Source organism: Mesoplodon mirus, assembly GCF_964341445.2.
Source record: "Mesoplodon mirus genome assembly, chromosome: 1".
In the NCBI taxonomy this organism is placed as follows: domain Eukaryota; kingdom Metazoa; phylum Chordata; class Mammalia; order Artiodactyla; family Ziphiidae; genus Mesoplodon; species Mesoplodon mirus.
Window position 1 is genome coordinate 200,302,040 of NC_138976.1, and position 27,560 is coordinate 200,329,599.

Genomic DNA, 27,560 nt, shown 5'->3' on the forward strand with positions numbered 1-27,560 from the left:
ATGACGCATGTCATCAGAATGCTCAATGGCCTTCTCATCACAATGCTCCATGCCCTTGTCAGCACAATGCTCCAAGACGCCTGGAATCACAATGCTCCATGCCCCTTTTCATCAGAATGCTCCATGAGACTTGTCATCACAAGGCTCCATGGTTTTCTCATCACAATGCTTCATGATCTTGTCATCACAATGCTCCATTCCCTTGTCATTACAATGCTCCATGACCCCTGTCATCACAATACTCCATGAATATTTTCAGCCCAATGATGCATGACCTTCTCATCACAATGCTCCATGACACCTGTCATTACAATGCTCCATGACCACTGTCATCAAAATGCTCCATGAACACTGACAACAAAATGATCCGGGACTATTGTAATCAAAATGCTCCATGTTACTTGTCATCACAATGATCCATGCCCTTGTTATCCCAATGATCCATGACCCCTGTAATCACAATGCTACGTGATGCTTGTCATCACAGTGTTCCATGACACTTGACATTACAATGTTCCATGCCTTTGTCAGCAAAATGCTACAGGACCTTGTCATCACAATATTCCGTGTGCTTGTCATCACAACACTCTAATTCCTTTGTCATCACAATCCTCCATGACCCTTGGGATGACATTGCTTCATGCCCTTGTCATCACAATGCTCCATGCTCCTTGAAATCAAAATGATCCAGGACCCCAGTCATCACAATGCTCCGTGACTCCAGTCATCACAATATATCATGACCTTTGTCATCACAATGATCCATGCCCTCGTCATAACAAGGCTCTGTGACCTTTGTCACCACAATGCTCCATGAACTTTTCATCACAATGCTCTGTGACCCTTGTCATCACAATGCTCCATGCCATTGCCAGCACAATGTGCCATGATCCTTGTCATCACAATGCTCCAGGCACTTGTCAAAACAATGCTCCATGACTCATGCCATCACAATGCGCCATGCACTTGTCATCACAATGCTCCACAACATTGTCATCACAATGCCTTAAAAACATTGTCCTCACAATGCTCCATGCACTTCTCATCAAAATGCTCTCTCACAACTGATATCACAATGTTCCATCACTAGTGACAACAATACTCCCTCACCCCTGTCATCACAATGTTCCATGAACCCTGTCATCACAATGCTACATGCCCTTATCATCACAATGCTCCATGACCCCTGACATCACAATGTTCCATAACCCCTGTCATCAAAATGCTCCATGACACTTTTCATCACAGTGCTCCATGAACCCTGACATCACTTGTTCCATAACCCCTGTCATCAAAATGTTCCATGACACTTTTCATCTATTTTCTCCATGACCCTGTCATCACAATGCTCCCTGCCCTTGTCATCAAAATGCTCCATGACATTTGTCATCAAAAAGCTCCATGACCCTTGGCATCACAATGCTCCATGCCATTGTCACCACAATGCTCCATGAACACTCTCCTCACATTGCTCCATGTCCTTGTCATCACAAAGCTCCATGACGCTTGTCATCACAATGCTCGATGCCCTTCTTATCACAATGCTCCATGCCCTTGTCATTACAATTTTCCATGACCCATGTATCACACTGTTCCTTGCCCTTGTCATCACAATGTTACATGCCCACTCTCATCACAATAAACCATGAAAATTTTCAAACCAATGCTCCATGCCCTTTTCATCAAAATGCTCCATTACCCCTGTCGTAACAATGCTCCATGACCCCTGCCATCACAATGTTCCACGGCCGTGTCATCACAAGGCTCCATGATCCATGTCATCACAATGCTCCAAGACCCCTGTAATCACAATGCTCCATGCCTTTGTCATCACAAAGCTCCATGACTTCATCAGAATGCCCTATGGCCTTCTCATCAGAATGGTCCATGCCATTGTCATCACAATGCTCTAAGACCCATGTAACCACAGTGCTCCATGCCCCTTTTCATCAGAATGCTCCATGAGACTTGTCATCACAAGGCTCCATGGTCTTCTCATCACAATGCTCCAGGAACTTGTCATCACAATACTCCATTCCCTTGTCATCACAATGCTCCATGACCCCTGTCATCACGATACTCCATGAATATTTTCAGCCCAATGCTCCATGACCTTCTCATCACAAAGCTCCATGACCCCTGTCATCACAATGCTCCATGACCACTGTTATCACAATGCTCCATGACCCCTGACAACACAATGATCCGGGACTCTTGTCATCAAAATGCTCCATGACACTTGTCATCACAATGATCCATGCACTTATCATCCCAATGCTCCATGGACCCTGTAATCAAAATGCTCCGTGACGCTTGTCATCACAGTGTTCCATGCCCTTGTCATCACAATGCTCCATGCCCACTCTTATCACAATAATCTATGAAATTTTTCAGACCTATGCTCCCTCCACTTGTCATCACACTGCTCCATTACCCCTGTCACATCAATGCTCCATGACCCCTGCCATCACAATGTTCCTCAGCCTTGTCATCACAAGGCACCATGACCCCTGTAGTCACAATGCTCCTTGACGCTTGTCATCACAGTGCTCCATGACGCTTGTCATCACAATGCTCCATGCCTTTGTCAGTAAAATGCTACATGACCTTGTCATCACAATGCTCCATTCGCTTGTCATCACAATACTCCATTACCATTGTCATCACAATCCTCCATGAACCTTGGGATCACATTGCTTCATGCCCTTGTCATCACAATGCTCCATGCTCCTTGAAATCAAAATGATCCATGACCTCTGTCATCACAATGCTCCAAACCCTTGTGTTCACAATGTTCCATAACACTTTTCATCACAACGCTCCATGATGCCTGTCATCACAATGCTCCACGGTCTTGCCATCACAGAGCTCCATGTCCCTTGTCATCACAATTCTCAACGTCCTTGTCATCACAATGCTCCATGACACTACTCATCACAATCTTACATGCTCTTGTCATCACAATTCTCCATGCACTTGTCATCGCAATGCTCCATGACCCCTGTCATAGCCAGCTCCATGCGCTTGTCATCACAATGCTTCACGAATATTTCATCAAAATTCCCAATGGCCCTTGTCATCACAATGCTCCAAGCCCTTGTCATCACAATGCTCCATTACCTTGTTCATCACAATCCTCCGTGACATTTGGCATCACAATGCTCAATGCCATTGTCATCACAATGGACCATGACATATGTCATCACAATGCTCCCTGACACCAGTCTTCACAATACTCTGTGACCTTGTCATCACAATGCTCCATGCCCTTGTCATCACATATCGCCATGCCCACTGTCATCACAATAATCCATGAAACTTGTCCGACCAATGCTCCATGCTCCTGTCATCACAATGCTCCATGACCTTGTCATCGCAATGCTCCATGACCACTGTCATCACAATGCTCCGTGACTCCAGTCATCACAATGCTTCATGACCTTTATCATCACAATGGTCCATGCCCTCGTCATCACAATGCTCTGTGACCTTTGTCACCACAATGCTCCATGAACTTTTCATCACAATGCTCCATGACCCTTGGCATCACAGTGCTCCATGCACTTGTCAGCACATTGCTCCATGACCCTTGTCATCACAGTGCTTCAAGAGCCCTGTAATCACAATGCTCCATGCCCTTGTCATCACAAAGCTCCATTATGCATGTCATCAGTGTGCTCCATGGCCTTCTTATCACTATTCTCCATGCCCTTGTCATCACAATGCTCCAAGACCCCTGTAATCACAATGCTCCATGCCTCTTTTCATCATGTTTGACCAAATTTCAAAAAAGAAGTGAAGAAAGAACCTACCTGCCAGGAAGGGACATTGTGGGGTGCAGCATCCAGTCGGATCAGGGCTCTGCATCTCCTGCTCAGAAACCTTCGCCACCTGGCTCATGGTGATGCTGGCAGCTGAGCAGCCCTGGAGAAGGCGATCCTGTCTCCAGGCCTCACAGAGAAGCAGAGGAGGTCCCCGGAGGATGTGGCCCACACCCTGGCAAGCTCTGAGTGCCTCCTGCCATCAGCTCTGAGCAGGCTCTGACCTCTGGGCCCCGTGGTGGGGAAGCGCTGGCCAGTACATACGCACGGCTGTGGGGCCTGCAGAGCCGGTGCCCAGGCAGGGTGAGCTCTGAAGGAGAAGGCTTCCACAGTCCCCAACAGTCTCCGCATGGTGGCCCATCCCGTGCCAAACACCTGCCACCCACAGCGAGAAGACCCAGCCACTAGAAAGTCCAGAAGGGGCCCTGCCCTTTGCCTTTGGGCTGGGGTTTCTCCACCAACTGGGCTTGCATGTGCCCCCTGCCTCACCCACTGCCCCGCCTGCCCTTTCTCTGTGACACGTACAATGGACATGTCACAGAGGCAGGCGGAGCCGTCAGATATAAAAGGAGTGAGAAGCTCTCCCACTGTCACTCTCTGCTCTCAGATCAAGCACGCAGCAGCTCTGATATGGAAGCCATGGATACCACACCTCCTTCCCACGCCATCATCTACCATTCTGCTCCTGTTTTCCCCAGCACCCCATTTACGGCTTTGGTGGGCATCAGTGCTCCAGCAGGCAGCACGTCTGACCCCGAACCTATGGACACCACACCTCCTTCCCACGCCGTCATCTTCCATTCTGCTCCTGTTTTCTCCAGCATCCAACTTACGGCTTTGTCGGGCATTGGTGCTTCAGCAGGCAGCACCTCAGACCCCAAACCTATGGACAGCACACCTCCTTCCCACGCCTTCATCTTCCATTCTGCTCCTGCTTTCTCTAGCACCCATTCACGGCTTTGGCGGTCATGGCGTTGTTGGGCGTCGGTGCTTCGGCAGGCAGCACATCTGACACCAAAGCTACGGACACCTCACCTCCTTTCCAGGCTGACAAGACCCAACAGATATAAAGCAGAAAAAAAAATACAAAAATAGAAAAATACAAAAAACAAACAAACAAAACAAAACAAAACAAAACAAAAAAATAGACCAACACTTCAATGTTATGACAGAAAGTTGAGTAAGGTATACATGTGGAATTTCATTTATTATTATTAAAAAGCACAACTGTAGTGCTTAGACTATAACAAGTACTATTCTAAGTTCTTACCAAGTATTAACCCACATATTCCTCATAATGGCAACCCTATAAGCAGGTAATGTTCTTTTTTTGTGGTACGCAGGCCTCTCACTGTTGTGGCCTCTCCCATTGTGGAGCACAGGCTCTGGACGTGCAGGCTCAGCGGCCATGGCTCACGGGCCCAGCCGCTCCATGGCATGTGGGATCCTCCCGGATACGGGCATGAACCCGTGCCCCCTGCATCAGCAGGCGGACTCCCAACCACTGCACCACTATGGAAGCCCGGCAGGTAATATTCATAATATTCACTTTGGGGGGGAAACTGAGGTCCAGAGAATAGCTTGCCTAATGCCACACAGTAAGTAGGTGGCAAAAACCCAGGATTAAAACCAGACCGTCTCGACTTTCATCACTTTGTTGTGTCACCTTATTATAAGTTGTGGTTAGGGAAGGGACTAAATTGGCAAGACTCTGAATTCAAAGGAGAAGGGAGAAATGAGAAAATGAGTGATCCTAGAAACTAGAGAAGATTTAGGCTCAGAAATTTCTGGTGATGAGACCCGGAAGATCAAGAACTTGGTTGGAATATTAACTTGGGGTAGTATCTGCATCCATTGAGAAATGGTTTTGTTTTCTGTAAAATTTAGAAAGGCCAGATGGATGAAGAGTAATGAAGAATAAAGAAGGAAGGAAAAGGAAAAGGTGCCTTAAGTGAGACATAACCACTTCAATCTAAGTACTAGGCGTGTGGTCCTGTGGGAAAGGATGGAGCTCTCTCTACCAGGTTTGTCACCAGGATGAACAAGGAGAAACATGGCAACCATTGTACTGGTTTTGATGATCCCTCAAAACCACAGCTTCAGTTTCCAAGTATGACCTACGGTAACATAACTACTGTGTGTCAGACATACCACTAAGTGTGTTTCCAGTCACACATTTTAATTGGAGAAAAGGTTCAATAGTCTTATCTACCTAAGATCACACAGAGGGTGGGAGAGCCCGTTTTTAAACCATCTGCCTCCAATTCCATGTGCCAGGAGCCAGACTCAGCCTACAGGTCTCTTCTGCTCGCCTGGAAGTGAAACCATGTGTCATGATTAGTGAAATCCTGTCTTCACTCATCAAGGTACCTTGAACACTTGCACGTCCTCCAAGTAGCATGTAGCAGAAGCAATAAGATGTTTGTCCCGGTATTGTCCAGGAACTTGGAATCAGCTGTGCCTAGTTAGGCAGAGCTGGTTTAGAGTGGAGAGGACCACCGATCTTCCACCTGGGCAAGTGCCTTTTGACCTTCTGCCATCAGAGGGCCAAAAACTCCAACCTGAGAATGTGCTGAGCCCTGTAGCCTATTACAGCAGCTCAGAACAATGATGAGCACATCTTTTTCCAATCACCTTTCCTCATGCTCCCCATGACCCATACTACCTTGCTTCTTTATTCTTTATCCCACAGATACCCCAAGCCCCTTGCCTTTGGGAAGGAGGATTTGACACATATTCTCATGTCACTTCCTCGCTTGGCTGCACTGTGAATAAACCTCCTCTTTGCTTCAAACCTCAGCATCTCAGTGTTTTGGCTTGCTGCACCTCAGACGCAATGGTTGAGAGCAGTGGTAAAGGTCCCTTGCCTGTAAGGGAAGCTGGTGCCTAGTAGTCACTTTGTGGATGTTTTCTCCTCCCGGGGTGCAGACGTCCTGCTCTTCCAGAAAGGGAGAAATGCAGGAGCTGGACCCTTGCCCTCAGCATCACCATCACCTAGGAGCTTCTTAGAAGCACAGAATCCAGGCCCCACCCAGAACTACTGAATACCAGCCAGCATTTAACAAGATCCCCAAGAAAGGCACACCCATATGAAAGTTGGAGAGGCACCAAGCTGTCATCCTCTTCTCCACAGCTAATGAAAGCCAAGCAAAGATTCATCCCGAGCCTATTCTGCCTCAGTCACTTGGATATCACATGAGCTCATTTAATCCTCCCCAGAACCTGCAAATGAGACTGCCCATGCCACGGAGCAATTAAGACCGTGCGCCACAACTATTGAGCCTGCGCTCTAGAGCCCGTGAACCACAACTACTGAAGCCCACGCATATACACTCCATGCTCAGCAACAACGAGAAGCCACCCCAATGAGAAGCCTGTGCACTGCAACAAAGAGTAGCCCCCACTCACTGCAACTAGAGAAAGCCCGTGCACAGCAATGAAGAGCCTATGCAGCCAAAAATAAATAAATACATAAAGCTGTTAAAAAAATAAATAGTGTTTTAGTAACTTACTAAAAGGCACACAATCAGTAAATTTGAGCAAGAATTCAATCCCAAATCTGTCACACTGAAGTTTAAGCTAGTACTTGAGATTAATAAAAACAGCACTAAATTAAAAGTTCAGAGATATATATATATATATTTTTTTTATTTCATACTCTTTCACTAACACTCTTTGGAGATAAATCATTTCATTTATATGGGCCATAGTTTTTACAACTATAATAGTTGGAAGCTTGACTAGATGATCTGTATGTAGTCTTCCAATTCTAAAATGTTCCACTAATTTGGATTCCTACAATAATTGTTCTTGCAATACATGCATGCTGCCACCAAGTAGCAGTAGAGACTACTAGTTCCTTTTTTATCCCTACTGGGGAGTGCATTTTGACATCAGACTTATCCATCAATAGTACAACCTGTTAGTATAACTATAAAATAACAGAATAATCTGGTATTCTTTCCTGCAAAGCAGAAGCTTTACATTGTGTCTGTGAGTTGTATCAGAATCACTTGTAGGTTTTGAAACATAGAGGAAATCTAGAACCCATTGAGAGAGAATCTTCAGAGACAGGATTTGGGCATCTGGATTTTTGGGCTCCCATCATATGTATATTTTATTTCATTTTATTTTTTGCCTATGTACAATATTAGTCACATCCTTTTGAATCTTTAAAAGTTTCTTTTTGTTTTAAAATTTAGAATATTCCATAATCTTCACCTACTTGTCATAAGGTGTTATCTGTTATGTGTATTCAATCTTGTGCTTCTCCTGGTTAAGACTTCATTATTTTCTTTTATTTTTTTCAGGGCCCTGCCTCATGTCTTGCAGGATCTTAGTTCCCTGACCAGGGATTGGACTCAAGGGCCACAGCAGTGAAAGCGCCAAGTTCTAACCACTGGACCACCAGGGAATTCCCAAGGCTTCTGTTTTAAAAGACTTTTTTTCCCACTCTAATTCATTCCTGGGATGAATTTCATGTTTGAACATTAAAGCAGCCTGGCATTACCAAAATAAAGCTACTTTGATTGGTGATAGATGTCACGGGGGCCATGCCAACTGTGACAGTGACCACACTGACAAAGCCCATGGTGATACTTCCCATTGTGACAGTGCCCAAGGTTACAGAGCCCATGGTGACGGTGCCCAAGATCACAGTGCCCATGCTAAGAGTGCTAACGGTGACTGTGCCCATGGTGACAGCGCCCAGTGTGACAACGCCCATTGTGACAGTGCTCACAGTGTCCGTGATGATGATGACAGTGCCGATGGTGATAGTCCTAATAGTGAGAGTGCTCACGGTGAAACTGCCCATGGAGACACTGCCCATGGTGATAGTGCTCATCGTGACAACCCCGCAGAGGCAGTGCCAAAGGTGAGAGACCCCGTGGTGAACGTTCTCATGGTGAAAGTGACCCTGTTGAATTATCTCATGGTGACAGTGCTCATGGTGACAGTGCTCATAGTGACAGTGCTCAAGGTGATAGTCTCCATGTTGACAGTGCACATGCTGACTGTTCTCACGGTGACAGTGCCTATGGTGATAATGCTCTTAGTGACAGTGCTCATGGTGACAGTGCCCATGGTGACAGTGACCACGGTGAATGCTCTCACCGTGATAGTGCCCATGGTGACAGTGTTCATGGTGACAGTCCGCATTGAGGCTGTGCCCGTGGTGACAGGGCTCCGTGTGATAGTGCTCACGGTGATAGTACTCACGTTGACAGGGCCAAGGTGACAATACCCACGGTGACAGCAATCATGGTGAAAGTGCCCATGGTGGCAGTTCTCATAGTGACAGTTCTTGTGACAGTGCTCGTGGTGAGAGTGCTCTCAGTGACAGTGCTCATGGTGGCAGTGCCCATGGTGAGACTACCCATGGTGACACTGCCCATGGTGACAGTGCACATGGTCATGGTGCATCTGGTGGCAGTGCAAAATAGTGACAGTGCCCATGGTGATATTGCTCATGGTGATAGTACCCATGGTGAGAGTGCCCATGGTTACAGTGCTCATGGTGACAGTGCCCATGGTGACAGTGCCCCTGGTGACAGTGCACACCGTGAGAGTGCCCATGGTGGCCGTGCCCATGTTGACCGTTCTTATCATGATAGTGCTCACGGTAGCAGTGTTCATGGTAATAGTGCTGATGGTGGCAGTGCCCACAATGAGACTGCCAATGGTGAGAATACTGTGACAGTGCCCATGGTGACTTTTCTCTCTGTGACAGTGCCCTTGGGGACAGTTAGCACACTGAGATTTCTCACGGTGATAGTGCCCATTGTTTCAGTGCTCATGGTGACAAGAACCATGGCACCAGTGCCCATCATGGCATTGCTCACAGTGATAGTTCTCTCTGTGACAGTGCCCATGGTGCTATTACCCATGGTGACAGTACTCAGTGATAAAGTGCTCATGGTGACAGTGCCTAAGGTGATACTGCACATGGTGGCAGTGCAAAATGGTGACAGTTCCCATGGTGACATTGCTTAATGTGATAGTCCTTGCGGTGATAGTGTGCATGGTGACACTGCCCACCGTAACAGTGCTCACGGTGATAGTGCCAATGTTGGAAGTGCCCATCGTTAAAATGACCATGGTGACAGTTCTAATGGTGAGAGTGGTCAGAGTGGCAGTGCTCATGGTGAAATTGCCCATGTGACAGAGCTCACGGTGACAGTGCCCATAGTAATAGTGTCCATGGTGACTGTACTAACAGTGAAATTGTCCATGGGGTCACTGCCCATGGTGACAGTGTCCATTGTCACATCCCTCATGGTGATAGTGCTCACGGTGACAGTGCCCATGGTGCCAGTGACCACGGAGAGAGTGCTCATGGTGACACTTCTCACGGTGACAGTGCCCATGGGGACAGTTAGCATGGTGAGATTTCTCACGGTGATAGTGCCCGTTGTGACAGTGCTCACAGTGACAATGCCCATAGAGATATTTGGCACGGTCACATTTCTCAGGGTGAAAGTGCCTATGGTGATATTACCCATGGTGACACTGCACATGGTGGCAGTGCAAAATGGTGACAGTGCCCATGGTGACATTGCTCATGGTGAATTTGCTAACGGTGATAGTCCTTATGGTGACAGTGCACATGGTGACACTGCATACATTGACAGTGTTCATGGTGACAGTGTTCACGGTGATAGTTCCCATGGTGAGAGTGTCCATGGTGACAGTGCCCATAGTCACAATTCTCATGGTGTAGTGCTCACAGTGACAGTGCCCATGGTGAAAATACTCTGGGTGACAGTACTCATGGTGACAGTGCTCATGGTGATAATGCCCATGGAGTCAGTGCCCATGTTCACAATTCCCACAGTGATAATGCCTATAATGAGAGTACCTAGGGTGACAATGCCCATGGTGACAGTGCTCATGTTGGCAGTGCCATAAAAGTGCTCATTGTGGCAGTGCTCATGGTGACCATGCTCTTTGTGACAGTGCCCATGTTTACACTGTTTATGGTGATAGATGTCACGGTGTCAGTGCCCACGGTGACAGTGCCCACGCTGACAAAACCCATGGTGATACTTCCCATTGGGACAGTGCCCATGGTGACAGTGCCCATAATGGCAGCGCCCAGTGTGACAAGGCCCATGGTGACACTGCTCACGTTGACCGTGCCCATGGTGACAGTGTCAATGGTGAGAGTGCCAATAGTGACAGTGCTCATGGTGAAACTGCCCATGGAGATATTGCCCATGGTGATAGTGCTCCTGGTGACAACCCCACGGTGACAGTGCCAATGGTGATAGTCCCCGTGGTGACAATTCTTACATTGAATGTGACCATGGTGACATTGCTCATGGTGACAGTGGTCATGGTGACAGTGCTCAAGGTGATGGTCTCCACGTTGACAGTGCCAATGGTGACAGTTCTCATGGTGACAGGGCCTATGGTGAAAATTCTCATAGTGACAGTGCTCATGGTGACAGTGCCCATGGTGATATTACCCATGGTGACAGTACTCATAGTGAAAGTGCCCATGGTGACACTGCACATGGTGGCAGTGCAAAATGGTGACAGTGCCCATGGTGATACTGCTCATGGTGACATTGCTTATGGTGATATTCCTTACGGTGCTAGTGTGTATGGTGAAACTGCACACAGTGACAGTGCTCATGGTGAAAGTGTTCATGGCGATAGTGCCGATGGTGAATGTGCCCATGGTGACAGTGCCCATAGTAACAATTCTAACGGTGTAGTGTTCACAGTGACAGTGCCCATGGTGACAATACACAGGGTGACAGTATTCATGGTGACATTGCTCATGGTGATAGTGCACATGGTGAGAGTGCCCATGTTCACAACTCTCACGGTGATAGTGCCCATGGTGAAAATACTCAGGGTGACAGAGCTCATGGTAAAAGTGTTCATGATGACAGTGCACATGGTGACAGTACCTAAGGTGACAATTCTCATGGTGAGAGTGCTCATGGTGACAGTGCACATGGTGACAATACCCAGGGTGTCCTGCCCATGGTGACAGTGATCATGGTGACACTGCTCATGTGGACAGTGCCATAAGTGACAGTGCTCATTGTGGCAGTGCTCATGGTGACCGTGCTCATGGTGACAGTGCCCATGGTGACAGTGCTTATGGTGATAGATGTCATGGTAGCCGTGCCCATGGTGAGAGTGCCCATGCTGACAAAGCCCACGGTGATACTTCCCATTGTCACAGTGCCCACGGTGACAGAGCCCGTGGTGACAGTGCCCAAGATCACAGTGCCCATGGTGAGAGCGCTAACGGTGACTTTGCCCATGGTGACAGTGCCCAGTGTGACAACGCCCATTGTGACAGGGCTCAAGGTGGCCGTGCCGATGCTGACAGTGCCGATGGGGATAGTGCCAATAGTGAGAGTGCTCATGGTGACAGAGCTCACGGTGACAGTGCCCATAGTTATAGTGTCCATGGTGACTATACTAACAGTGAAATTGTCCATGGGGTCACTGCCCATGGTGACAGTGTCCATGGTCACATCCCTCATGGTGATAGTGCTCATGGAGACAGTGCCCATGGTGACAGTGCCGACAGTGACAGTGCTCATGGTGACACTTCTCATGGTGACAGTGCCCATGGGGACAGTTAGCATGGTGAGATTTCTCACGGTGATAGTGCCCGTTGTGACAGTGCTCACAGTGACAATGCCCATGGTCCAGTGCCCATAGAGACATTTGGCACGGTCACATTTCTCAGGGTGAAAGTGCCTATGTTGATATTACCCATGGTGACACTGCACATGGTGGCAGTGCAAAATGGTGACAGTGCCCATGGTGACATTGCTCATGGTGAATTTGCTAACGGTGATAGTCCTTATGGTGATAGTGCACATGGTGACACTACATACATTGACAGTGTTCATGGTGACAGTGTTCACGGTGATAGTTCCCATGGTGAGAGTGTCCATGTTGACAGTGCCCATAGTCACAATTCTCATGGTGATAGTGCTCACGGTGACAGTGCCCATGGTGACAGTGACCACGGTGACAGTTCTAACGGTAATAGTGCCCATGATGACAGTGCTCATTGTGACAGTCCACATATTGCCAGTGCCCAATGTGACAGTGCTCATGGTGACAGTGCCCTAAGTCACAATACCCATGGCGACAGTTCCCAGGCTGACAGTCCTCATGGTGATAGTGCCCATGGTGACAGTGCACATGGTGATAATGAGAATGGTGACTGTGCTTATGGTGACAATGGTCATGGTTGCAGTACCCATGGTGATAGTGCAGAAACTGACAGTGCCCTTGGCGATAGTGCCCATGGTGAGTGTGCTCATGTTAATAGTGACCATGGTGGCAGTTCCCATTGTGAAAGTGCTCATGGTGACAGTGCCCATGTTGGTAGTTCCCATGGTGACAGTGCTCACGGTGATAGTGACCATGGTAACAGTGCACATGGTAGCTGTGCCCTTGGTGACAGTGCCCGTGATGACAGTACTCATGGTGACAGTGCTCACGGTGATAGCGCCCATGGTGACAGTGCACATGGTGGTAGTGCACATGGTGGTAGTGCATATTGTGGCAGTGAAAAATGGTGACAGTGCCCATGCTGACAGTTCTCATGTTGACAGTGCACACAGTCACAACCCATGCTGACAGTGCTCATGGTAGAAGTACCCATGGTGACAGTGCTCACAGTGATAGTGCCCATGGTGGCAGTGTCCATGGAGACACTGCCAACAGTGACAATGCCCATGATGACAGTGCCCATGGTGACAGTGCCCACGGTGCCTTTGCCTTTGGTGACAGTGCTCACAGTGACAGTACCCATGGTAACAGTGACCACGGTGAGAGTGCTCATGGTGGTAGTGTCTATGGTGACAGGGCTCATTGTGACAGTCCGCATTGTGCCAGTCCCCAGAGTGAAAGTGCTCACGGTGAGAGTGCCCATGGTGAGAGTGCTCACGGTGGTAGTGCTCACAGTAATAGTGCTCATGATGACAGTGCCGAAGTTGAAAGTGCTCACAGTGACAGTGCCCATGGTGATAGTTCCCATGGTAAGAGTCCGCACATTGATAGTGCCCATGGTGGCAGTTCCCATTGTGAAAGTGCTCATGATGACATTGCCCATGTTGGTAGTTCCCATGGTGGCAGTGCCCTTGGGGACAGTGCCCATGATGACAGGACTCATGGTGACAGTTCTCATTGTGATAGTGCCCACGGTGACATTGCATATGGTGGCAGTGAGAAATGGTGAGAGTGCCCATGTTGACAGTTCTCATGGTGACAGTGCACATGGTGACAACCCATACAGACAGTACTCACAGTGACAGTTCTCTTTGTTGCAGTACCCATGGTGACAGTGCTCACAGTGATATTGCCCATGATGACAGTGCCCATGGTGAGAGTGCCCACGGCGCCACTGCCTATGGTGAAAGTGCTCATGGTAGCAGTGCCCATGGTGACAGTGACCACAGAGAGAGTGCTCACAGTGATAGTGCCCATGGTGACAGGGCTCATGGTGTCAGTCCGCATTGTGCCAGTACCCATGGTGACAATGCTCATGGTGACAGTGACCACAGTGAGAGTGCTCATGGTGATAGTGCTCACGGTAATAGTGCTCATGGTGACAGTGCAAATGGTGACAATACCCATGGTGACAGTACTCATGTTGAAAATACCCATGGTGAATAGTTCTCATAGCGACAGTTTTCATGGTGACAGTACTCATAATAGCAGTGCCCAAGGTGGCAGTGTTCGTGGTGACAGTGCTAATGCTGACCCTGCACTTGGTGGCAGTTCCTATGGGGACAGTACCGTTGGTGACACTGCGCATTGTTACAGTGCCCATGGTAACTGTGCTCACGGTGATAGTGTACATCGTGACAGTGCCCATGGTGGTAGTTCAACTGGTGACAGTGCTAAATAGTGACAGTGCACATGCTGACAGTGCTCATGGTGATAGTGCCCATGGTGACAGTGCACACGGTGATAATGGGCATTGTTACAGTGTTCATGGTGACAGAACCCAAGGTGACAGTGACCATGGTGACAGTGCCCACAATGACAGTGCCCATGGTGACAGTGCCAACAGTGACAGTGCCCATGGTGACACTTCTCACGGTGACAGTGCCCATGGGGACAGTTAGCATGGTGAGATTTCTCACGGTGATAGTGCCCGTTGTGATGGTGCTCACAGTGACCTTGCCCTTGGTGCCAGTTCCCATAGAGACATTCTGCAAGGTCACATTTCTCACGGTGAAAATGCTTATGGTGATATTACCCATGGTGACACTGCACATGGTGGCAGTGCAAAATGGTGACAGTGCCCATGGTGACATTGCTCATGGTGACTTTTCTTACTGTGATAGTCCTTATGGTGACAGTGCACATGGGGACACTGCACACAGTGACAGTGTTCATGGTGACAGTGTTCACGGTGATAGTTCCCATGTTGAGAGTGTCCATGGTGACAGTGCCCATAGTCACAATTCTCATGGTGTAGTGCTCACAGTGACAGTGCCCATGGTGAAAGTACCCTGGGTGACAGTACTCATGGTGACAGTGCTCATGGTGATAGTGCCCATGGCGACAGTGCCCATGTTCACAATTCTCACAGTGATAATGCCTATGGTGAGAGTACCTAGGGTGACAATGCCCATGGTGACAGTGCGCATGGTGTCATGCCCATGGTGACAGTGCTCATGGTGATAGTGCTCATGTTGGCAGTGCCATAAATAACAGTGCTCATTGTGGCAGTACTCACGGTGACCATGCTCATTGTGACAGTGCCCCTGTTTACAGTGTTTATGGTGATAGATGTCACGGTGTCAGTTCCCACAGCGAAAGTGCCCATGCTGACAAAGCCTATGCTCATTCTTCCCATTGTGACAGTGCCCACAGTGACATTGCCCATGGTGACAGTGCCCAGTGTGACAGGGCCCATGGTGACAGTCCTCACAGTGACTGTGCCCATGGTGACAGTGTCGATGGTGAGAGAGACAATAGTGACAGTGCTCATGGTGAAACTGCCCATGGAGATATTGCCCATGATGATAGTGCTCATGGTGACAACCCCATGGTGACAGTGCCAATGGTGATAGTCCCCGTGGTGACAGTTCTTACGTTGAATGTGACCATGGTGACATTGATTATGGTGACAGTGCTCAAGGTGATGGTCTCCATGTTGACAGTGCCCATGGTGACAGTTCTCACGGTGACAGTGCCTATGTTGAAAATTCTCATAGTGAGAGTGCTCATGGTGACAGTGCCCATGGTGATATTACCCATGGTGACAGTACTCATGGTAAAAGTGCCCATGGTGACACTGCACATGGTGGCAGTGCAAGATGGTGACAGTGCCCATGGTGATATTGCTCATTGTGACATTGCTTATGGTGATAGTCCTTACAGTCATAGTGTGTATGGTGAAACTGCACACAGTGACAGAACTCATGGTGACAGTGTTCACGGCGATAGTGCTGATGGTGGATGTGCCCATGGTGACAGTGCCCATAGTCACAATTCTCACGGTGTAGTGCTCATGGTGACAGTGCCCATGGTGACAATACACAGGTTGACAGTATTCATGGTGACATTGCTCATGGTGATAGTGTCCATGGTGAGAGTGCCCATGTTCACAACTCTCAATGTGATAGTGCCCATGGTGACAATACCCAGGGTGACAGAGCTCATGGTAAAAGTGCTTGTGGTGACAGTGCCCATGGTGACAGTACCTAAGGTGAGAATTCCCATTGTGAGTGTGCTCATGGTGATATTGCCCATGGTGACAATACCCAGTGTGTCCTGCCCAAGGTGACAGTGATCATGGTGACACTGCTCATGTGGACAGTGCCATAAGTGACAGTGCTCATTGTGGAAGTGCTCTTGGTGACCGTGCTCATGGTGACAGTGCCCATGGTTACAATGCTTATGGTGATACATGTCATGGTGGCCATGCCCATGGTGAAAGTGCCCATACTGACAAAGCCCATGGTGATACTTCCCATTGTGACAGTGCCCATGGTGACAGTGATAATGGTGACTGTGCCCATGGTGACAGTGCTAATGGTGACTGTGCCCATGGTGACAGTGCTCACGGTGACCGTGCCGATGCTGACAGTGCCAGTGGTGATAGTGCCAATAGTGAGTGCTCATGGTGAAACTGCCCATGGAGACACTCCCCATGTTGATAGTGCTCATTGTGACAACCCCTCGGAGGCAGTGACAATGGTGAGAGTCCCCGTGGTGAAAGTTCTCACGGTGAAAGTGACCCTGTTGAAATTGCTCATGGTGACTGTGCTCATGGTGACTGTGCTCATGGTGACAGTGCTCAAGGTGATAGTCTCCATGTTGACAGTACCCATGGTGACTATTCTAACGGTGACAGTGCCTATGGTGATAATGCTCTTAGTGACAGTGCTCACGGTGACAGTGCCCATGGTGACAGTGACCACGGTGACTGTTCTCACCATGATAGTGCCCATGGTGACACTGTTCATGGTGACAGTCCGCATTGAGGCTGTGCCCATGGTGACAGGGCTCAGGGTGATAGTGCTCATGGTGATAGTACTCACGTTGACAGTGCCCAACGTGACAATAACCACGGTGACATTAATCAGGGTGAAAGTGCCCATGGTGGCAATTCTCATAGTGACAGTTCTTGTGACAGTGCTCATGGGGGCAGTGCTCGTGGTGAAAGTGCTCTTGGTGACAGTGTTCATGGTGGCAGTGCTCATGGTGAGACTACCGATGTTAGACACTGCCCCTGGTGACACTGTACATGGTCATGGTGCATCTGGTGGCAGTGCAAAATAGTGAAAGTGCCGGTGGTGATATTGCTCATGGTGATAGTGCCCATGGTGAGATTGCCCATGGTTACAGTGCTCATGGTGACAGTGCCCATGGTGACATTGCTTAATGTGATAGTCTTTGAGGTGATTGTGCGCATGGTGACACTGCCCACCATGACAGTGCTCTTGTTGACAGTGCTCACGGTGATAGTGCCATTGATGGAAGGGCCCATCGTGAAAGTGCCCATGGTGACATTTCTTATGTTGAGAATGGTCACAGTGGCAGTGCTCATGATGAAAGTGTCCATGGTGACAGAGCTCACGGTGACAGTGCCCATAGTTATAGTGTCCATGGTGACAGTACTAGCAGTGAAATTGTCCATGGGGTCACTGCCCATGGTGACAGTGCCCATGGTCACATCCCTCATGGTGATAGTGCTCACGGTGACAGTGCCCATGGTGACAGTGACCACGGTGACAGTTCTAACGGTAATAGTGCCCATGATGACAGTGCTCATGGTGACAGTCCACATATTGCCAGTGCCCAAGGTGACAGTGCTCATGGTGACAGTGCCCTAAGTCACAATACCCATGGCGACAGTGCCCAGGCTGACAGTTCTCATGGTGATAGTGCCCATGGTGACAGTGCACATGGTGATACTGAGAATGGTGACAGTGCTTATGGTGACAATGGTCATGGTTGCAGTACCCATGGTGATAGTGCAGAAACTGACAGTGCCCTTGGTGATAGTGCCCATGGTGAGTGTGCTCATGTTAATAGTGACCATGGTGGCAGTTCCCATTGTGAAAGTGCTCATGGTGACAGTGCCCATGTTGGTAGTTGTCATGGTGACAGTGCTCACGGTGATAGTGACCATGGTAACAGTGCACATGGTAGCTGTGCCCTTGGTGACAGTGCCCATGATGACAGTACTCATGGTGACAGTTCTCATGGTAATAGTGCCCACGGTGACATTTCATATGGTGACAGTGAAAAATGGTGACAGTGCCCATGTTGACACTTTTCATGGTGACAGTGCACACGGTGACAACCCATGCAGACAGTACTCACGGTGACAGTTATTTTTGTTGCAGTACCCATGGTGACAGTGCTCACAGTGATATTGCCCATGGTGGCAGTGCCCATGGTTACAGTTCCCATGGTGACACTACCCATGATGATAGTGCCCATGGTGCCCGTGCCCACAGCGCTATTGCCTATGGTGACAGTGCTCATGGTAACAGTGCCCATGGTGACAGTGACCACAGTGAGAGTGCTCACAGTGATAGTTCCCATGGTGACAGAGCTCATGGTGCCAGTCCGCATTGTGTCAGTACCCATGGCGACAGTGACCACGGTGAGTGCTCACGGTGATAGTGCTGAGGGTAATAGTGCTCATGGTGACATAGCAAATGGTGACAATACCCATGGTGACAGTACTCATGTTGAAAATACCCATGGTGGCAGTTCTCATATCGACAGTTTTCATGGTGACAGTGCTCATAATAGCAGTGCCCAAGGTGGCACTGCTTGTGGTGACAGTGCTAATGGTGACAGTGTTCTTGGTGGCAGTTCCCATGGGGAGAGTACCCATGGTGACACTGAGCATTGTTACATTGCCCATGGTAACCATGCTCACAGTGATAGTGCACATCGTGACAGTGCCCATGGTGGTAGTTCACCTGGTGACAGTGCTAAATAGTGAGAGTGCACATGCTGACAGTGCTCATGGTGAGAGAGCCCATGGTGACAGTGCACACGGTGATAATGGGCATTGTTACAGTGTTCATGGTGACAGAGCCCAAGGTGGCAGTGGCCATGGTGACAGTGCCCACAATGACAGTGCCCATGGTGACAGTGCCAACAGTGACAGTGCCCATGGTGACAATTCTCACGGTGACAGTGCCCAAGGGGACAGTTAGCATGGTGAGATTTCTCATGGTGATAGTGCCCGTTGTGACAGTGCTCTCAGTGACAATGCCCATGGTGCCACTGCCCATAGAGACATTCTGCACGGTCACATTTCTCACGGTGAAAGTGCCTATGGTGATATTACCCATGGTGACACTGCACATGGTGGCAATGCAAGATTGTGACAGTGCCCATGGTGACATTGCTCATGGCGAATTTGCTTACAGTGATAGTCCTTACGGTGACAGTGCACATGGTGACACTGCACACGGTGACAGTGTCCATGGTGACAGTGTTCATGGTGATAGTTGCCATGGTGAGAGTGTCCATAGTAACAGTGCCCATAGTCACAATTCTCATGGTGTAGTGCTCACAGTGACAGTGTCCATGGTGAAAATACCCAGGGTGACAGTACTCATGGTGACAGTGCTCATGGTGATAGTGCTTATGGTGACCATGTTCATGGTGACAGTGTGCATGGTGACACTGCCCACCGTGACAGTGCTCTTGATGACAGTGCTCACGGTGATAGTGCCAATGTTGGAAGTGCCCATCATGAAAGTGCACATGGTGACAGTTCTTATGGTGAGAGTGCCCATGATGACAGTGCTCATGGTGACAGTCCACATTGTGCCAGTGCCCAATGTGACAGTGCTCACGGTGACAGTGCACCAAGTCACAATACCCATGGTGACAGTGCCCAGGCTGACAGTTCTCATGGTGATAGTGCCCATGGTGACAGTGCACATGGTGATACTGAGAATGGTGACAGGGCTAATGGTGACAGTGGTCATGGTTGCAGTACCCATGGTGATAGTCCTGAAACTGAGAGTGCCCTGGGTGATAGTGCCCATGGTGAGTGTGCTCACGTTAATAGTGCCGTGGTGGCAGTTCCCATTGTGAAAGTGCTCATGATGATAGTGCCCACGTTGGTAGTTCCCATGGTGATAGTGACCATGGTAACAGTGCCCATGGTGGCTGTGCCCTTGGTGACAGTGCCCATGATGACAGTACTCATGGTGACAGTGCTCACGGTGACAGTGCCCATGGTGAGAGTGCACATGGTGGTAGTGCACATGGTGGCAGTGAAAAATGGTGACAGTGTCCATGCTGACAGTTCTTATGGCGACAGTGCACACGGTGACAACCCATGCTGACATTGCTCACAGTGACAGTGCACATGGTAGCAGTACCTGTGGTGACAGTGCTCACAGTGCTAGTGCCCATGGTGGCCGTGCCCATGGTGACACAGCCCACAGTGACAATACCCATGATGACAGTGCCCATGGTGACAGTAACCACGGTGCTTTTGCCTATGGTGACAGTGCTCACAGTGACAGTACCCATGGTAACAGTGACCACGGTGAGAGTGCTCATGGTGATAGTGTCCATGGTGATAGGGCTCATTGTGACAGCCCGCATTGTGCCAGTACACATAGTGACAGTGCTCACAGTGACAGTGCCCATGGTGACAGTTACCACGGTAAGAGTGCTCACAGTGCTAGTGCTCACAGTAATAGTGCTCATGGTGACAGGGCCAATGGTGACAGTGCTCGCAGTGATAGTGCCTATGTTGATAGTGCCAATGGTGAGAGTCTGCACGTTGATAGTGCCCATGGTGGCAGTTCCCATTGTGAAAGTGCTCATGATGACATTGCTCAAGTTGGTAGTTCCCATGGTGACAGTGCTCACTGAGAAAGTGACCATGGTAACAGTGCAGATGGTGGCTGTGCCCTTGGTGACAGTGCCCATGATGACAGTACTCATGGTGACAGTGCGCATAATAGCAGTGCCCAAGTGGCAGTGCTCGTGGTGACAGTGCTAATGGTGACAGTGCTCTTGGTGGCAGTTCCCATGGGGACAGCCACCGATGGTAACACTGCGCATTGTTACAGTGCCCATGGTAACTGTGCTCACGGTGATAGTGCACATCGTGACAGTGCCCATGGTGGTTGTTCACCTGGTGACAGTGCTAAATAGTGACAGTGCACATGCTGACAGTGCTCATGGTGATAGTGCCCATGGTGACAGTGCACACGGTGATAATGGGCATTGTTACAGTGTTCATGGTGACAGAGACCAAGGTGGCAGTAACCATGGTGACAGTGCCCACAATGACAGTACCCATGGTGACAGTGCCGACAGTGACAGTGCCATGGTGACGCTTCTCACGGTGACAGTGCCCATGGGGACACTTAGCATGGTGAGATTTCTCATGGTGATAGTGCCCGTTGTGACAGTGCTCACAGTGACAAGGCCTATGTTGCCAGTGCCCATCGAGACATTCCAGACAGTCACATTTCTCACAGTGAAAGTGCCTATGGTGATATTACCCATGGTGATACTGCACATGGTGGCAGTGAAAAATGTTGACAGCGCCCATGGTGACATTGCTCATGGTGACTTTGCTAACGGTGATAGTCCTTACGGTGACAGTGCACATGGTGATACTGCCCACAGTGACAGTGTTCATGGTGACAGTGTACACGGTGATAGTTCCCATGGTGAGAGTGTCCATGGTGACAGTGCCCATAGTCACAATTCTCATGGTTTAGTGCTCACAGTGACATTGCCCATGTTCACAATTCTCATAGTGATAATGCCTATGGTGAGAGTACCTAGGGTGACAATGCCCATGATGACAGCGTCCATGGTGTCATGCCCGTGGTGACAGTGCTCAGGGTGATAGTGCTCACGGTGATAGTACTCACGTTGACAGTACATAATGTGACGATACCCACGGTGACAGTAATCATGGTGAAAGTGCCTATGGTGGCAGTTCTCATAGTGACAGTTCTTGTGACAGTGCTCATGGTGGCAGTGCTCGTGGTGAAAGTGCTCTTGGTGACAGTGATCATGGTGGCAGTGCCCATGGTGAGACTACCGATGGTGACACTGCCCATGGTGACAGTTCACATGGTGACAGTGACCACGGTGACATTTCTAACAGTGATAGTGCCCATGGTGACAATGCTCATGCTGACAGTCCACATTGTGCCATTGCTCAAGGTGACAGTGCTCACGATGACAGTGCCCATGGTGACAGTGACCATGGTGAGAGGGCTCACGGTGGTAGTGCTCACAGTAATAGTGCTCATGGTGACAGTGCCGAAGGTAAGAGTGCTCACAGTGACAGTGCCCATGGTGACAGTGACCATGGTGAGAGTCCACACCTTGATAGTGCCCATGGTGGCAGTTCCCATTGTGAAAGTGCTCATGATGACATTGTCCATTTTGGTAGTTCCCATGGTGACAGTACTCATGGTGACAGTTCTCACGGTGATAGTGCCCATGGTGACATTGCACATAGTGGCAGTGAAAAATGGTGACCATGCCCATGTTGACAGTTCTCATGGTGACAGTGCACATGGTGACAACCCATGCAGAAAGTACTCACGGAGACACTTCTCATGGTTGCAGTACCCATGGTGACAGTGCTCACAGTGATAGTGCCATTGATGGCAGTGCCCATGGTAACAGTGCCCATGGTGACACTGCCCATGATGACAGTGCCCACGGCGACATTGCCTATGGTGACAGTGCTCATGGTTAGAGTGCCCATGGTGACAGTGACCACAGTGAGAGTGCTCATGATGATAGTGCCCATGGTGACAGGGCTCATGGTGCCAGTCCGCATTGTGCCAGTATCCATGACGACAGTGCTCATGGTGACAGTGACCACAGTGAGAGTGCTCACGGTGATAGTGCTCACGGTAATAGAGCTCATGGTGACAGTGCAAATGGTGACAATACCCATGGTGACAGTACTCATGGTGAAAATACACATGGTGGCAGTTCTCATAGCGACAGTTCTCATGGTGACAGTGCTCATATTAGCAGTGCCCAAGGTGGCAGTGCTCGTGGTGACAGTGCTAATTGTGACAGTGCTATTGGTGGCAGTTCCCATGGGGACAGCACCGATGCTGACATTGTGCATTGTTACAGTGCCCATGGTAACTGTGCTCACGGTGATAGTGCACATCGTGACAGTGCCCATGGTGGTAGTTCACCTGGTGACAGTGTTAAATAGTGACAGTGCACATGCTGACAGTGCTCATGGTGATAGTGCCCATGGTGACAGTTCACACGGTGATAATGGGCATGGTTACAGTGTTCATGGTGACAGAGACCAAGGTGGCAGTGGCCATGGTGACAGTGCCCACAATGACAGTGCCCATGGTGACAGTGCCGACAGTGACAGAGTGACACAATGACAGTGACCCTTCTCACGGTGACAGTGCCCATGGGGACAGTTAGCATGGTGAGATTTCTCATGGTGATAGTGCCCGTTGTGACAGTGCTCACAGTGACAATGCCCATGGTGCCAGTGCCCATAGAGACATTCCACATGGTCACATTTCTCACGGTGAAAGTGTCTATGGTGATATTACCCATGGTGACATTGCACATGGTGGCAGTGCCCATGGTTTCATGCCCATGGTGACAGTGCTCATGTTGACAGTGCCATAAATAACAGTGTTCATTGTGGCAGTGCTCATGGTGACCGTGCTCATGGTGACAGTGCCCGTGTTTACAGTGTTTATGGTGATATATGTCACGGTGTCAATGCCACGGGGACAGTGCCCATGCTGACAAAGCCCATGGTGATACTTCCCATTGTGACAGTGCCCACGGTGACAGTGCCCATGGTGACACCGCACAGTGTGACAAGGCCCATGGTGACAGTGCTCATGGTGACAGTGTTCATGGTGAAACTGTCCATGTAGACATTTCCCATGGTGATAGTGCTCATGGTGACAACCCCACAGTGACAGTGCCAATGGTGATAGTCCCCATGGTGACTGTTCTTACGTTGAATGTAACCATGGTGACATTTCTCATGGTGACAATGCTCAAGGTGATGGTCTCCATGTTGACAGTGCCCATGGTGACAGTTCTCACGGTGACTGTGCCTATGGTGAAAATTCTCATAGTGACAGTGCTCACAGTGACAGTGCCCATGGTGATATTACCCATGGTGACAATACTCATGGTAAAAGTGCCCATGGTGACACTGCACATGGTTGCAGTGCAAAATGGTGACAGTGCCCATGGTGATATTGCTCATCGTGACATTGCTTATGGTGATAGTCCTTACGGTGATCATGTGTATGGTGAAACTGCACACAGTGACAGTGCTCATGGTGAGTGTTCACGGCTATAGAGCTGATGGTGAATGTGCCCATGGTGACAGTGCCCATAGTCACAATTCTCACGGTGACAGTGTCCATGGTGACAATATATAGGGTGACATTATTCATGGTGACATTGCTCATGGTGATAGTGTCCATGGTGAGAGTGCCCATGTTCACAATTCTCACGGTGATAGTGCCCATGGTGACAATACCCAGGGTGACAGAGCTCATGGTAAAAGTGCTCACAGTGACAGTGCCCATGGTGAAAGTACCTAAGGTGACAATTCCTATGGTGAGAGTGCTCATGGTGACAGTGCCCATGGTGAGAATACCCAGGGTGTCCTGCCCATGGTGAGAGTGATCATGGTGACACTGCTCATGTGGACAGTGTCCTAAGTGACAGTGCTCATTGTGGTGGTCACAGTGTCCATGGTGAGACTGCTAATGGTGACTGTGCCCATGGTGACAGCGCCCAGGGTGACAACACCCATTGTGATGGTGCTCACGGTGACCGTACTGATGTTGCACACTATCACCATAAGGACTATCACCGTAAGAAATGTCACCATAAGCAAAATCACCATGGGCACTGTCACCATTTTGCACTGCCACCATGTGCAGTGTCACCATGGGCACTTTTACCATGAGTGCTGTCACCATGTGTAATATCACCATGGGCACTGTCACCATGAGCACAGTCACTATGAGAATTTTCACCATAGGCACTGTCACCGTGAGAACTCTCACCATGGTCACATTCAATGTAAGAACTCTCATAACGGGGACTATCACCATTAGCATTGTCACCGTGGGGTTGTCACCATGAGCACTATCACCATGGGCAATGTCTCCATGGGTAGTTTCACCATAAGCACTGGCACTATTGGCACTCTCAGCATTGGCACTGTCACCATGGGCACGATCACCATGAGGACTGTCACCACGGGCCTTGTCACACTGGGCGCTGTCACCATGGGCACTGTCACCATGGTCACAGTCACCATTAGCACTCTCCCCATGGGCACTGTGATCTTGGGCAGTGTCACCATGGGCTCTGTCACCGTGGGCACTGTCACAATGGGAAATATCACCATGGGTTTTGTCAGCCTGGGCACTGTCACCATGGGCACTGTCACCGTGTGCATGGCCACCATGATATCTACCACCATAAGCACTGTAACCATGGGCATTGTCAGCATGAGCACGGTCACCATGAGCACTGCCACAATGAGCACTGTCACTTATGGCACTGTCCACATGAGCAGTGTCACCATGATCTCTGTCACCGTGGGCAGGACACCCTGGGTATTGTCACCATGGGCACTGTCACCATGAGAACTCTCACCATGGGAATTGTCACCTTAGGTACTGTCACCATGGGCACTGTCACCATAAGCACTTTTACCATGAGCTCTGTCACCCTGGGTATTGTCACCATGGGCACTATCACCGTGAGAGTTGTGAACATGGGCACTCTCACCATGGGCACTATCACCATGAATACTGTCACCCTGGGCACTGTCACTGTGAGCACTACACCATGAGAATTTTGACTGTGGGCACTGTCACCATGGGCACATTCACCATCGGCACTATCACTGTGAACACTGTCACCATGAGCACTGTCACTGTGTGCATTTTCACCATACACACTATCACCATAAGGATGATCACCGTAAGCAATGTCACCATGAGCAATATCACCATTGGCACTGTCACCATTTTGCACTGCCACCGTGAGCACTATCACCATGGGCAATGTCTCCATGGGCAGTTTCACCATGAGCACTGTCACTATTGGCACTCTCAGCATTGGCACTGTCACCATGGGCATGGTAACCGTGAGCACTGTCACCATGGGCCTTGTCACACTGGGCGCTGTCACCATGGGCACTGTCACCGTGGGAACTGTCACAATGGGAAGTATCACCATGGGCTTTGTCAGCTTGGGCACTGTCCCAGTGGGCACTGACACCGTGACATCTATCACCATAAACACTGTAAACATGGGCACTCTCACTATGAGCATGGTCATCATGAGCACTGCCACAATGAGCACTGTTATTTATGGCACTGCCAACATGAGCACTGTCACCATGAGCACTGTCACCATGGGCATGACACCATGGGCACGGTCACCATGGGCATTTTCAACCTAGATACTCTCACCATAGGCATCGCTGTGAGAATTGTGAACGTGGGCACTGTTACCATAGTAACTATCACCATGAGCACTGTCACCATGAGTACTGTCACCCTGGGTACTTTCACCATGTGCACTGTCACTGTGAGCACTACACCATTAGAATTGTGACTATGGGCACTGTCACCATGGACACTCTCACCATGGGAACTATCACCGTGAACACTGTCACCATGAACAGTCTCTGTGTGCAGTGTCCCCATGTGCACTGTCACCGTAAGGACTATCACCATAAGCAAAGTCACCATGAGCAATGTCACCATGGGCACTGTCACCATTTTGCACTGCCACCATGTGCAGTGTCACCATGGGTAATATCACCATAGGCAATTTCACCATGAGAAATGTGACCATGCAGAATGTCTCTCTGGGCGCTGGCACCATGGGTATTGTCACTGTGAGCACTGTCACAATGGGCACTATCACTATGAGAAATCTCACCATGCTAAGTGACCCCATGGGCACTGTCACCGTGAGAAGCATTACCATGGGCACTGTCACTGTTGGCACTGTAACCATGGGCACTGTCATTGTGGGCACTGTCACCATGGCCACTGCCACCTTGGTCTCTGTCACCATGAACATTGTAACAATGCCCATTATCACCGTGTGCACTGTCACCATGGGCACTATCACCATGAGCACTGTCAGTATGTGCACTGTCACTATTTAGCACTGTCATCAGGTGAACTACCACCATGGGCACTGTAACAATGTGCACTATCACCATGA